We start from the raw sequence: 13,655 nt of genomic DNA on the forward strand, positions 1-13,655 counted from the left end.
AAGTGCAGACCGACAGGAGCCGGATGTAGATCGCTCCTGAGAGACACAGCCAGAATACAGCAAATACAGAGGCGAATGCCAGCAGCAAACCACTGAACTGAGAATAGGATCCCCGTTGAAGGAATCAGAGAAAGAACTGGAAGAGCTTGAAGGGGCTCGAGACCCCATATGTACAACAATGCTAAGCAACCAGAACTTCCAGGGACTAAGCCACTACCTAAAGACTATACATGGACTGACCCTGGACTCTGACCTCATAGGTAGCAATGAATATCCTAGTAAGATCACCAGTGGAAGGAGAAGCCCTGGGTCCTGCTAAGACTGAACCCCCAGTGAACTAGACTGGTGGGGGGAGGGCGGCAATGGGGGGAGGGTTTGGAGGGGAACACCCATAAGGAAGGGGAGGGGGGAGGGAGATGTTTGCCCGGATACCGGGAAAGGGAATAACACTCGAAATGTATATAAGAAATACTCAAGTTAATAAAAAAATAAAAAAAAAAGAATCAGGCATAGGACAAGTCCAGCAAGTCCAGCCCATTCTTTCAGCCATGAGGCAATGGTGGCAATCTAATTGGCCAGTCTTCCAGTTAAGGACGTGCTCTGTGTTGGCTTGAATCATCCTTTGTGTTGTGCTGTTATGGTTCTGGTCCACTGCCTTGCCGCCTGTGAATCTGGAAGCTTCAGCTGTTAGGAACCAGAGGCTGGTAGCTTTGAGGCTGAGGAGGGTTCTTCCTGCTGCAGCAGACTGCGATCCGGTAGCTCCGGCCAACACCTTTAAACTTCCCCTTTCCCACCACTTCCACGGTGACCGTCCACTCTAGTGGAGTTGATATGGACGATGGCCCAACTCATCAGCCACCTTCCCTCCCCCACGGGAACTATCAGTGCTGCAAACTCCTGCCCATCCAGCCCACAGGGAGCAGGATCTTCAGGGTACAAAATGGGCCATGTGATACCATCTGACCTCAATTTAATGGCTAACAATTCACAGCCAGAAAATGAAAAGGAAGCTTCAGGTGGAGACAGCCCAAAGGATGACTCAAAACCACCTTACTCCTATGCACAGTTGATAGTACAAGCAATTACAATGGCTCCTGATAAACAACTTACCCTAAATGGGATTTACACACACATCACTAAAAACTATCCATACTACAGGACTGAGGACAAGGGCTGGCAGAATTCAACTCACCACAATCTCTCTCTGAACCGTTATTTCATCAAAGTGCCATGTTCTCAGGAAGAACCAGGCAAAGGCTCCTTCTGGAGGATAGATCCTGCCTCCGAGAGCAAGCAGGTAGAGCAGGCTTTTAGGAAAAGAGGGCCTAGGGGTGTGCCTTGCTTTAGAACCCCCCTGGGACCGCTCTCCTCTAGGAGTGTCCCAGCTTCTCCCAACCATGCTGGAGTGCTGTCTACTCACTCCAGTGGCGCCCAGACCCCCAAGAGCCTGTCGAGGGAAGGCTCCCCAGCCCCCTTGGAGCCTGAGCCTGGTGCCTCACAGCCCAAACTTGCTGTCATCCAGGAGGAAAGGTTTGCCCAGAGTGCACCAGGGTCACCTCTCTCTAGTCAGCCCATTTTAATTACTGTCCAGCGGCAGCTACCCCCGGCCATTAAGTCTGTCACCTATACTGTTGCAACCCCAGTGACCACACCCACTTCTCAGTCACTGGTCGTGCAGACGGTACATGTTGTCCATCAGATACCAGCAGTGGCAGTCACCAGCGTGGCTGTACTGGCCCCAGCAAACACGTACACAGTTGCTGGACAAGCTGTGGTCACTGAGGCTGTGGTGCTGGTTCCTCCTAAGACTGAACCACAAGAGAATGGCAACCACAGAGAAGTCAGAGTGAAAGTAGAACCTGTCCCTGCAATTAGCCCAGCCACATTAGGCGCTGCTAGTCGAATCATTCAGACATCACAGGGCACCCCTGTTCAGACAGTGAACATAGTGCAGCAGGCGCCTTTAGGTCAACACCAGCTTCCAATAAAAACTGTAACACAAAACGGAACTCATGTGGTACCAATGCCTACAACAGTGCACAGCCAGGTGAACAATGCAGTGGCAAGTCCTCTCCATATGTTGTCCACCATGCATCAGCACCAGCATCCCTGCCCACACAGCGCCAGAATGGTGACCAGGCAGAGTAGCCAGAGCTCAAGCGAGTTAAAGCAGAAGATGGGGAGAGCATTGTCATTGCCCTGAGTGTGGATGCACCATCAGAAGCTGTGAGAGAAAAGGCGATCTAGAACTAGCGTGGGAGGCCTTTTCTTCAGATATCAACTTTGTGGTGCCAAAAGGAGATGCTGCCTCTCACTGAAGCGGGAGTACACCCTCAGTGGGTAAAAGGGCCCTGCAGTTGGACTTCACCTCTCAGCACTGAAAACATGAACCCAGGTGGCCTTAAAACTCCTTAATTTAAAGACTTCTTACACTTGAACAGACCCACAACAGCAACCCTGGTTCCAGAGGTGGTGTCTCCGACAGAGCAGTCGCTGGGCTGTCATCTGTGGGCTCAGCTTTTACTACAAGCAAGAACTCCAGGTCCCAAAGGACTGAGTCTCCTGTGAGGACGCACCACCTGCTACAAGTGGACCTTGCTGACTTTCCTTTAGGGGACAGAACCACAGCCACCTGCTGCCCTTATAGGATTTGCTGGCTGTGGCTGAGAGACAAGACAGTATTTTGTTGTCCACATGTGGAATTAGAATACTTGGGGATATCCTTTCTTTACTAAATAATGGGGTCTTTGACATTTCATATCACTCCATTTCTACTCTGGAAATTTGAGATTCATTTGGGGGAAAGCGCGTCATTCTGTTTGTTTCTGTGGTTTGATTTTAGCCATGGGATGGTTTGCTCTAGTCTGTCCTGCCTGTGTTTGCGCAGCTCTCACAATAGACGTGGCTAGTTTCAGGTGTGTGAGGAAGTCAGATGCTAGTCATGAGACTTAGCTGCAGTCTGGGGCACCATCTTGGAACTGCCGCCACACCCGCTCCCCACAGGGTCTTAAGTCGACTCAGTTATTGGCTGCCTGCAACCACAAGCCATGTGCTACCATTGCTCAAGCATAGCAAATACTTGGAGACTGAACAATATAGGTTTTTTTAAAATATATAGTATATAATTGAAATAATCAGGAAAGGAATTTTAAAAGGTATAATAAGCAAATAAAATTCATTTTAAAATTTACTAGATGTTTTATAATATAAATAAGTGTCGATGACCACAGGGACACAGCACGGAGAATCAGGCATAAGCCTGCAGGATTAAAGAACACACACACACATGCACGCATGCACATGCACACACACACACACACACACATGGGTTACTCCTGTTAAGCAAGGAAAGGAAGGGGCTCCTGTAGCTTTATTCACCGAATATATACCCCAAGTTGACCAGGTGAAAAAAATCTGGGAAGCATGGTGGGAAACCCCGGCTCAAGACTTAGGTAACAAAAGACCAACTAAGTGCCCTGAATTTACTGGGGAGAAATCCTGGAAGACAAGCCTAAATCTCAAAAACAAAAGATTGGGAAGACAAAAGACAGGAACAAATTGACCACCGCCCAGGCCCAGGTGTGTCACTATGGGACCAGACTGCTCCTTTGCTAGGAACAAAAGGTTTACACAAGCATCATCAGGGCTCAGCAGGGATCAAACCCTGCAAGGGACGCAGAAGGGTATGACAAGAGGGTTGAAACACTGCAGGGGACCCAGGAGCCTCTGACAGATAAGCAGAAATTTTATGGGTACAATTACTCACACTAAAAAATTATTGATAGAGTAAAATTGGGTAAATTTTTCTGTGGTTAAGATCATTCATAGTTCTCTTACTGTTACTCTGACTTCAGGGGATGTAGTGCCTACTTTTGCTTCCTCAGTTAGAGCACGTAAGTAGTGCACTGGCATATACTCATTCATAGGCATTGGTTTAAATCAAAATTATTTCAAATAAGCAACCTAATAGTCTAACTTAAAAATACAGAAAAGCAATCTAAGCATGACAAGCTGCCCTGAGCAGCCTGCTATTTCAGGCAGACCTTCATTCTACAACCATCTCTCTGTACACCTTCATCAGAACTTCAGCTCCTGAGTCATACCAACCCCTTGTATCTTATCCATACAGACCTGCAGATTCAGAAACATACAGACTAAGGATATCCATCAGAAATCTGGATACCAAGACTATTGAGCTTAACCCCTTCCTAATACCTACTACAAAAGCAATGTCCAGGGACAAAAGCCATCCAGAAAGCAAATGGCCTTCAAAAGAACACAATCAGCAAAAGCCATGGAAATATAACCCCTTCAGAGCACAGCTACCCTGCTACTACAAGCCTTGACCATCCTAAAACAACTGAAGTAGAAGAAAATATCTTAAATCCAGTTTTATAAAGATGATAGAGGCCTTAAAACAGGGAATGAATAAATCCTTTATAGAAATACAGGAAACAATAATCAAACAGTTGAAGGTCTTTTTAAAAGAAAACAAATGATTCTCTTAAAGATATACAAAAATATACCAATAAATAGATGAAGGAAATAAAAGAATTATGCCAGACCTGAAATTGGAAATAGAATTGATTAAGAATAAATAAACTGGGGGAATCCTGGAGATGGAAAAACCTGTGAAGGAAAGAGAAACAACAGATGCAAGCATCACCAACAGAATACAGGAGATGGAAGCAAGAATATCAGGTGTAAAAAAATACAATAGAAGAAAATGAAACAATAGTCAAAGAAAATGTTAAATCCAAAAAAAAAAAAAATTGACACAAAACATCCAGGAAATCTTGAATTCCATGAAAAGACCTAAAATAAAAATTATAGGAATAAGAAGGTAAAGAATCCCAGGTAAAAGGCCCAGAAAATAGTTTCAACAAAATCATAGAAGAAAGCTTTCCCAACGTAAAGAAAGAGATAACTAAACATACAAGAAGACTATAGAAGACCAGTATGACTGGATCAAAAAAGAATATCTTTAAAAATGGACAATTTTCTAGATAGATACCATTTACCAATATCAAATCAAGATGAGGAAAACTATTTAAATAGCCCTTTAACCCATAAATAAATAGAAGCAATCATTAAAAATCTTCCAATCAAAAAAATGCCTAGAGCCAGATAGTTACTGTGGAGAATTCTACACTACTTTCAAAGAAGAGCTAATGCCAATACTCCTCAAACTAATCCACAAATTAGAAACAGAAGGAACAGTGCCAAACATATTTTGTGAAGCCATAGTCACACTGATACCTAAACAACACGAAGATTCCACAAACAAAGAGAACTTCAGGCCAGTTGCTCTTATGAACATTATTGCAAAAATATTTAATAAAATACTCACAAACTGAATCCAGGAACACATTAAAACAAAACAATCATCCATCATGATCAAGTAGGCTTCATCACAAGAATGCACAGATGCCTCAGTATAAGAAAATTCATCAATGTAACCCACTATATAAATAAACTGAAAGAAAGTAAGGAAGAAATCACATGACCTCATTCTGGCTTTCTGGAGGAATCACCATCCCTGACTTCAAGCTGTACCTCAGAGCATTAGTGTTTAAAATCTGCATAGTAATGGTATAAAAACACACATTGCTGAATAGAATCAAATCAAAGACCCAGAAATAAACACATACAACTATGGGTACTTGAGTGTTAATGAATAATTCAAAACCATACAATGGAAAAAAGAATGTACCTTTAACAAATGGTCGTGTTTCAACTGGATGTTTACAGGTTGAGGAATGAAAACATTTCCATATTTATGACCCTGAATAAAACGGAACTAAGTCTCATAGAAGGGAAAGTGGGAAATACCCTTGAAATCCTGTCTATAATAATTATTAATATATTTGAAAATATAATATACCTGCATATCTGACTTATATAATTTAATGTTAGATGTTGCTTTTGAAAGTCTTATATTAGTAAAATTCAAAAAGAAAAATTTAACGCAGATGATTTTATCATTTTATATTTGGGGATAAGCATATATGCATATGTTTGCATATGGGTATGCATGTATGAAAGCAACTGTCACTAAGGCCTGTGTTTGGTCTGCTGAAGTTGTAATTCCAGGCAATTGTGAGCCTCCCAATTATGGATTAATCTAGAAATTGAGCTCAGGTCTTCTGATAGTGCAGAGAGAGCTCCTAAGAACTGAGATATCTTTCCTGTCTACTTTAACCTCTTTCTATTTAAAACATCATGAGAAGTATGACTTTCAATCTTTGAATATCAGACAGTCAATGCTACGCATCAAGTGTAAGATTGGAATAATTGACTAAAACTTTAATATCTGTATATGCATGGTACATTCATACTATATTGGAGAATACAATGTGATAGACACTAAAATAGAGAGAACATTATAAAATTTTGCCTTGAATTCTGTTCACTTCATTTGTTTCTTTTCCCTTCCGTAGTAACCTAGAAACTCAACACAGGGTTTGTACCTACGAAAAACATGCTCTCTCAAGGAGGATAGCCCTATCTTGTTGGAATATATTTTTAATCTAAGCTACTAGGCTAAGAAGAAAATTATACAGGAAGAGGAAAATAAGAAAACCAGAACTTTTGGGGGTAGCTTGTTGCAACACTGTCTCCCACCACTGACTCTTGAAATGTGACTATGCCATTAACTAAGCACAGTTAGAAAAGGCATCATGTAACCTCATGGAAAGTTGCCACTACAATTGCTGGGGACAATAAATGCCACAAGATGCTCAGAAAAAGATAAATATGGGCCATTATTTTGAGAAAGAAAAGTACAAACAGTGATTACAATGAGAAACTTTGATCACGTGCCACAGTAGATAATCGTATTTGGCTCAGTGCGTGGGTTAGTGGAGGACTTGAAAAGTTAAATTCCAGTCATTTCAGTAGATAGAAAATATCCATTTTCATTGTTTCCTCATACTTCTCTAAATACAGATAGTTCCACCCTCTTTAATGTTTTGTTTATCTATTATCCACCATTGTGGAAAGATGCTTACTAGCTTCCTTATGGTATTTTCGGAAAGAGCACATAATTAGTTAGATACTTTCACATCAATCATCAATCAAGAAAATGAAAAAGAGTCATACCCACAAGCAAATGTTCTGGAAGCACTTTTCTCAGTTGAGAGTATGTCTTCCCAAATAAGTGTAACTAACCAAGACAGTATACAGATGATAAGATGGCAAAGTGCTTAATTGTGAAAAATATTTCTTCAAAAGCATTTCTTGAAATGGTAATTTTTACTCAGGAATATGTTATTCCAACTAATTTGTCAAATATGGTGTGTGTGTGTGTGTGTGTGTGTGTGTGTGTGTGTGTGTGTGTGAGTATGTGTGTCAGGAGCCACCAAGAACCTAAAATCTGAGCAGGTAATCATCTTGAGATGGTTCTGCCATGGATTAAAATTTACACTTAAGCTTCCTGGTTGCTGCCGCCACAGAGAGCCCTTGGGCAGCACCCCGCGAGCAAACTTGAGCATCGGGACCACAGGTAAGACCAACTTGTCTGCTGCAAGAGAGCTGCCTGGTGAGATCGAGACACACAGAGGCAGAGTTCATCTAGGACCGGGCACGTCCTGTGTTTGCCGGAGGTCCCACGCCCGCGGATCCCGGGCCCGCAGCAGCTCTCTGCTCCCAGACCCTGTGGGAAAGACACCTCACCGCCTGATCAGGTGGGCACTCCTGAGGCTGCAGAGCGGAAGAGACCACCAACACTGCCCACCCCTGCCCACATCCCTGGCCCAAGAGGAAACTGTATAAGGCCTCTGGGCTCCTGTGGGGGAGGGCCCAGGAACAGCAGGACCCCTGCCTGAGACACCACCGGAACCTGAGGGAAACAGACCGGATAAACAGTTCTCTGCACCCAAATCCCGTGGGAGGGAGAGCTGAACCTTCAGAGAGGCAGACAAGCCTGGGAAACCAGAAGAGACTGCTCTCTGTACATACATCTAGGACACCAGAGGAAAACACCAAAGGCCATCTGGAACCCTGGTGCACTGAAGCTCCCGGAAGGGGCGGCACAGGTCTTACTGGTTGCTGCCACCTTCAGCACCCCGCGAGCAAACTTGAGCCTCGGGACCACAGGTAAGACCAACTTGTCTGCTGCAAGAAAGCTGCCTGGTGAACTCAAGACACAGGCCCACAAGAACAGCTGAAGACCTGTAGAGAGGAAAAACTACACGCCCGAAAGCAGAACACTCTGTCCCCATAACTGAATGAAAGAGAGGAAAACAGGTCTACAGCACTCCTGACACACAGGCTTATAGGACAGTCTAGCCACTGTCAGAAATAGCAGAACACAGTAACACTAGAGATAATCTGATGGCGAGAGGCAAGCGCAGGAACCCATGCAACAGAAACCAAGACTACATGCCAACATCGGAGCCCAATTCTCCCACCAAAACAAACATGGAATATCCAAACACACCAGAAAAGCAAGATCTAGTTTCAAAATCATATTTGATCATGATGCTGGAGGACTTCAAGAAAGACATGAACACACTTAGGGAAACACAGAAAAACATTAATAAACAAGTAGAAGCCTACAGAGAGGAATCGCAAAAATCCCTGAAAGAATTCCAGAAAAACACAATCGAACAGTTGAAGGAATTAAAAATGGAAATAGAAGCAATCAAGAAAGAACACATGGAAACAACCCTGGATATAGAAAACCAAAAGAAGAGACAAAGAGCTGTAGATACAAGCCTCACCAACAGAATTCAAGAGATGGAAGAGAGAATCTCAGGAGCAGAAGATTCCATAGAAATCATTGACTCAACTGTCAAAGATAATGTAAAGCGGAAAAAGCTACTGGTCCAAAACATACAGGAAATCCAGGACTCAATGAGAAGATCAAACCTAAGGATAATAGGTATAGAAGAGAGTGAAGACTCCCAGCTCAAAGGACCAGTAAATATCTTCAACAAAATCATAGAAGAAAACTTCCCTAACCTAAAAAAGAGATACCCATAGGCATACAAGATGCCTACAGAACTCCAAATAGATTGGACCAGAAAAGAAACACCTCCCGTCACATAATAGTCAAAACACCAAATGCACAAAATAAAGAAAGAATATTAAAAGCAGTAAGGGAAAAAGGTCAAGTAACATATAAAGGCAGACCTATCAGAATCACACCAGACTTCTCGCCAGAAACTATGAAGGCCAGAAGATCCTGGACTGATGTCATACAGACCCTAAGAGAACACAAATGCCAGCCCAGGTTACTGTATCCTGCAAAACTCTCAATTAACATAGATGGAGAAACCAAGATATTCCATGACAAAACCAAATTTACACAATATCTTTCTACAAATCCAGCACTACAAAGGATAATAAATGGTAAAGCCCAACATAAGGAGGCAAGCTATACCCTAGAAGAAGCAAGAAACTAATCGTCTTGGCAACAAAACAAAGAGAATGAAAGCACACAAACATAACCTCACCTCCAAATATGAATATAACGGGAAGCAATAACCACTATTCCTTAATATCTCTCAACATCAATGGCCTCAACTCCCCAATAAAAAGACATAGATTAACAAACTGGATACGCAAGGAGGACCCTGCATTCTGTTGCCTACAGGAAACACACCTCAGAGACAAAGACAGACACTACCTCAGAGTGAAAGGCTGGAAAACAACTTTCCAAGCAAATGGTCAGAAGAAGCAAGCTGGAGTAGCCATTCTAATGTCAAGTAAAATCAATTTTCACCTAAAAGTCATCAAAAAAGATAAGGAAGGACACTTCATATTCATCAAAGGAAAAATCCACCAAGATGAACTCTCAATCCTAAATATCTATGCCCCAAATACAAGGGCACCTACATATGTAAAAGAAACCTTACTAAAGCTCAAAACACACATTGGACCTCAAACAATAATAGTGGGAGATTTCAACACCCCACTCTCATCAATGGACAGATCATGGAAACAGAAATTAAACAGAGATGTAGACAGACTAAGAGAAGTCATGAGCCAAATGGACCTAACGCATATTTATAGAACATTCTATCCTAAAGCAAAAGGATATACCTTCTTCTCAGCTCCTCATGGTACTTTCTCCAAAATTGACCATGTAATTGGTCAAAAAACGGGCCTCAACAGGTACAGAAAGATAGAAATAATCCCATGCGTGCTATCAGACCACCACGGCCTAAAACTGGTCTACAATAACAATCAAGGAAGAATGTCCACATATACTTGGAAATTGAACAATGCTCTACTCAATAATAACCTGGTCAAGGAAGAAATAAAGAAAGAAATTAAAAACTTTTTAGAATTTAATGAAAATGAAGGTACAACATACCCAAACTTATGGGACACAATGAAAGCTGTGCTAAGAGGAAAACTCATAGCGCTGAGTGCCTGCAGAAAGAAACAGGAAAGAGCATATGTCAGCAGCTTGACAGCACACCTAAAAGCTCTAGAACAAAAAGAAGCACATACACCCAGGAGGAGTAGAAGGCAGGAAATAATCAAACTCAGAGCTGAAATCAACTAAGTAGAAACAAAAAGGACCATAGAAAGAATCAACAGAACCAAAAGTTGGTTCTTTGAGAAAATCAACAAGATAGATAAACCCTTAGCCAGATTAACGAGAGGACACAGAGAGTGCGTCCAAATTAACAAAATCAGAAATGAAAAGGGAGACATAACAACAGATTCAGAGGAAATTCAAAAAATCATCAGATCTTACTATAAAAACCTATATTCAACAAAACTTGAAAATCTTAGGGAAATGGACAATTTCCTAGACAGATACCAGGTACCGAAGTTAAATCAGGAACAGATAAACCAGTTAAACAACCCCATAACTCCTAAGGAAATAGAAGCAGTCATTCAAGGTCTCCCAACCAAAAAGAGCCCAGGTCTAGACGGGTTTAGTGCAGAATTCTATCAAACCTTCATAGAAGACCTCATACCAATATTATCCAAACTATTCCACAAAATTGAAACAGATGGATCACTACCGAATACCTTCTACGAAGCCACAATTACTCTTATACCTAAACCACACAACGACACAACAAAGAAAGAGAACTTCAGACCAATTTCCCTTATGAATATCGACGCAAAAATACTCAACAAAATTCTGGCAAACTGAATCCAAGAGCACATCAAAACAATCATCCACCATGATCAAGTAGGCTTCATCCCAGGCATGCAGGGATGGTTTAATATACGGAAAACCATCAAAATGATCCATTATATAAACAAACTGAAAGAACAAAACCACATCATCATTTCATTAGATGCTGAGAAAGCATTTGACAAAATTCAACACCCCTTCATGATAAAAGTCCTGGAAAGAATAGGAATTCAAGGCCCATACCTGAACATGGTAAAAGCCATATATAGCAAACCAGTTGCTAAAATTAAACTACATGGAGAGAAACTTGAAGCAATCCCACTAAAATCAGGGACTAGACAAGGCTGCCCACTCTCTCCCTACTTATTCAATATAGTTCTTGATGTTCTAGCCAGAGCAATCAGACAACAAAAGGATGTCAAGGGGATACAGATCGGAAAAGAAGAAGTCAAAATATCACTATTTGCAGATGATATGATAGTATATTTAAGTGATCCCAAAAGTTCCACCAGAGAACTACTAAAGCTGATAAACAACTTCAGCAAAGTGGCTGGGTATAAAATTAACTCAAATAAATCAGTTGCCTTCCTCTATACAAAAGAGAAACAAGCCGAGAAAGAAATTAGGGAAACGACACCCTTCATAATAGACCCAAATAATATAAAGTACCTCGGAGTGACTTTAACAAAGCAAGTAAAAGATCTGTACAATAAGAACTTCAAGACACTGAAGAAGGAAATTGAAGAAGACCTCAGAAGATGGAAAGATCTCCCATGCTCATGGATTGGCAGGATTAATATAGTAAAAATGGCCATATTACCAAAAGCAATCTACAGATTCAATGCAATACCCATCAAAATACCAATCCAATTCTTCAAAGAGTTAGACAGAACAATTTGCAAATTCATCTAGAATAACAAAAAACCCAGGATAGCTAAAGCTATCCTCAACAATGAAAGGACTTCAGGGGGAATCACTATCCCTGAACTCAAGCAGTACTACAGAGCAATAGTGACAAAAACTGCATGGTATTGGTACAGAGACAGACAGATAGACCAATGGAATAGAATTGAAGACCCAGAAATGAACCCACACACATATGGTCACTTGATTTTTGACAAAGGAGCCAAAACCATCCAATGGAAAAAAGATAGCATTTTCAACAAATGGTGCTGGTTCAACTGGAGGTCAACATGTAGAAGAATGCAGATCGATCCATGCTTATCACCCTGTACAAAGCTTAAGTCCAAGTGGATCAAGGACCTCCACATCAAACCAGACACACTCAAACTAATAGAAGAAAAACTAGGGAAGCATCTGGAACACATGGGCACTGGAAAAAATTTCCTGAACAAAACACCAATGGCTTACGCTCTAAGATCAAGAATTGACAAATGGGATCTCATAAAACTGCAAAGCTTCTGTAAGGCAAAGGACACTGTGGTTAGGACAAAACGGCAACCAACAGATTGGGAAAAGATCTTTACCAATCCTACAACAGATAGAGGCCTTATATCCAATATATACAAAGAACTCAAGAAGTTAGACCACAGGGAAACAAATAACCCTATTAAAAAATGGGGTTCAGAGCTAAACAAAGAATTCACAGCTGAGGAATGCCAAATGGCGGAGAAACACCTAAAGAAATGTTCAACATCTTTAGTCATAAGGGAAATGCAAATCAAAACAATCCTGAGATTTCACCTCACACCAGTGAGAATGGCTAAGATCAAAAACTCAGGGGACAACAGATGCTGGCGAGGATGTGGAGAAAGAGGAACACTCCTCCATTGTTGGTTGGATTGCAAACTGGTACAACCATTCTGGAAATCAGTCTGGAGGATCCTCAGAAAATTGGACATTGAACTGCCTGAGGATCCAGCTATACCTCTCTTGGGCATATACCCAAAAGATGCCCCAACATATAAAAAAGACATGTGCTCCACTATGTTCATTGCAGCCTTATTTATAATAGCCAGAAGCTGGAAAGAACCCAGATGCCCTTAAACAGAGGAATGGATACAGAAAATGTGGTACATCTACACAATGGAATATTACTCAGCTTTCAAAAACAACGACTTTATGAAATTCGTAGGCAAATGGCTGGAACTGGAAAATATCATCCTGAGTGAGCTAACCTAAACACAGAAAGACATACATGGTATGCACTCACTGATAAGTGGCTATTAGCCCAAATGCTTGAATTACCCTAGATACCTAGAACAAATGAAACTCAAGACAGATGATCAAAATGTGAATGGTTCACTCCTTCTTTAAAAGGGGAACAAGAATACTCTTGGCAGGGAAGAGAGAGGCAAAGATTAAAACAGAGACTGAAGGAACACCCATTCAGAGCCTGCCCCACATGTGGCCCACGCATACACAGCCATCCAATTAGACAAGATGGATGAAGCAAAGAAGTGCAGACCGACAGGAGCCGGATGTAGATCGCTCCTGAGAGACACAGCCAGAATACAGCAAATACAGAGGCGAATGCCAGCAGCAAACCACTGAACTGAGAATAGGACCCCCGTTGAAGGACTCAGAGAAA

The 13,655-nt window shown here is 41.6% G+C and overlaps 1 pseudogene; it reads left to right on the forward strand.

Moving 5' to 3' along the window:
• Nucleotides 1-838: 838 nt before the first annotated feature.
• Foxk2-ps1 (forkhead box K2, pseudogene 1) lies at nt 839-2,753 on the forward strand (annotated as a pseudogene).
• Nucleotides 2,754-13,655: the final 10,902 nt, after the last annotated feature.

Source organism: Rattus norvegicus, chromosome 2, assembly GCF_036323735.1.
Source record: "Rattus norvegicus strain BN/NHsdMcwi chromosome 2, GRCr8, whole genome shotgun sequence".
Taxonomy (NCBI): Eukaryota; Metazoa; Chordata; class Mammalia; order Rodentia; family Muridae; genus Rattus; species Rattus norvegicus.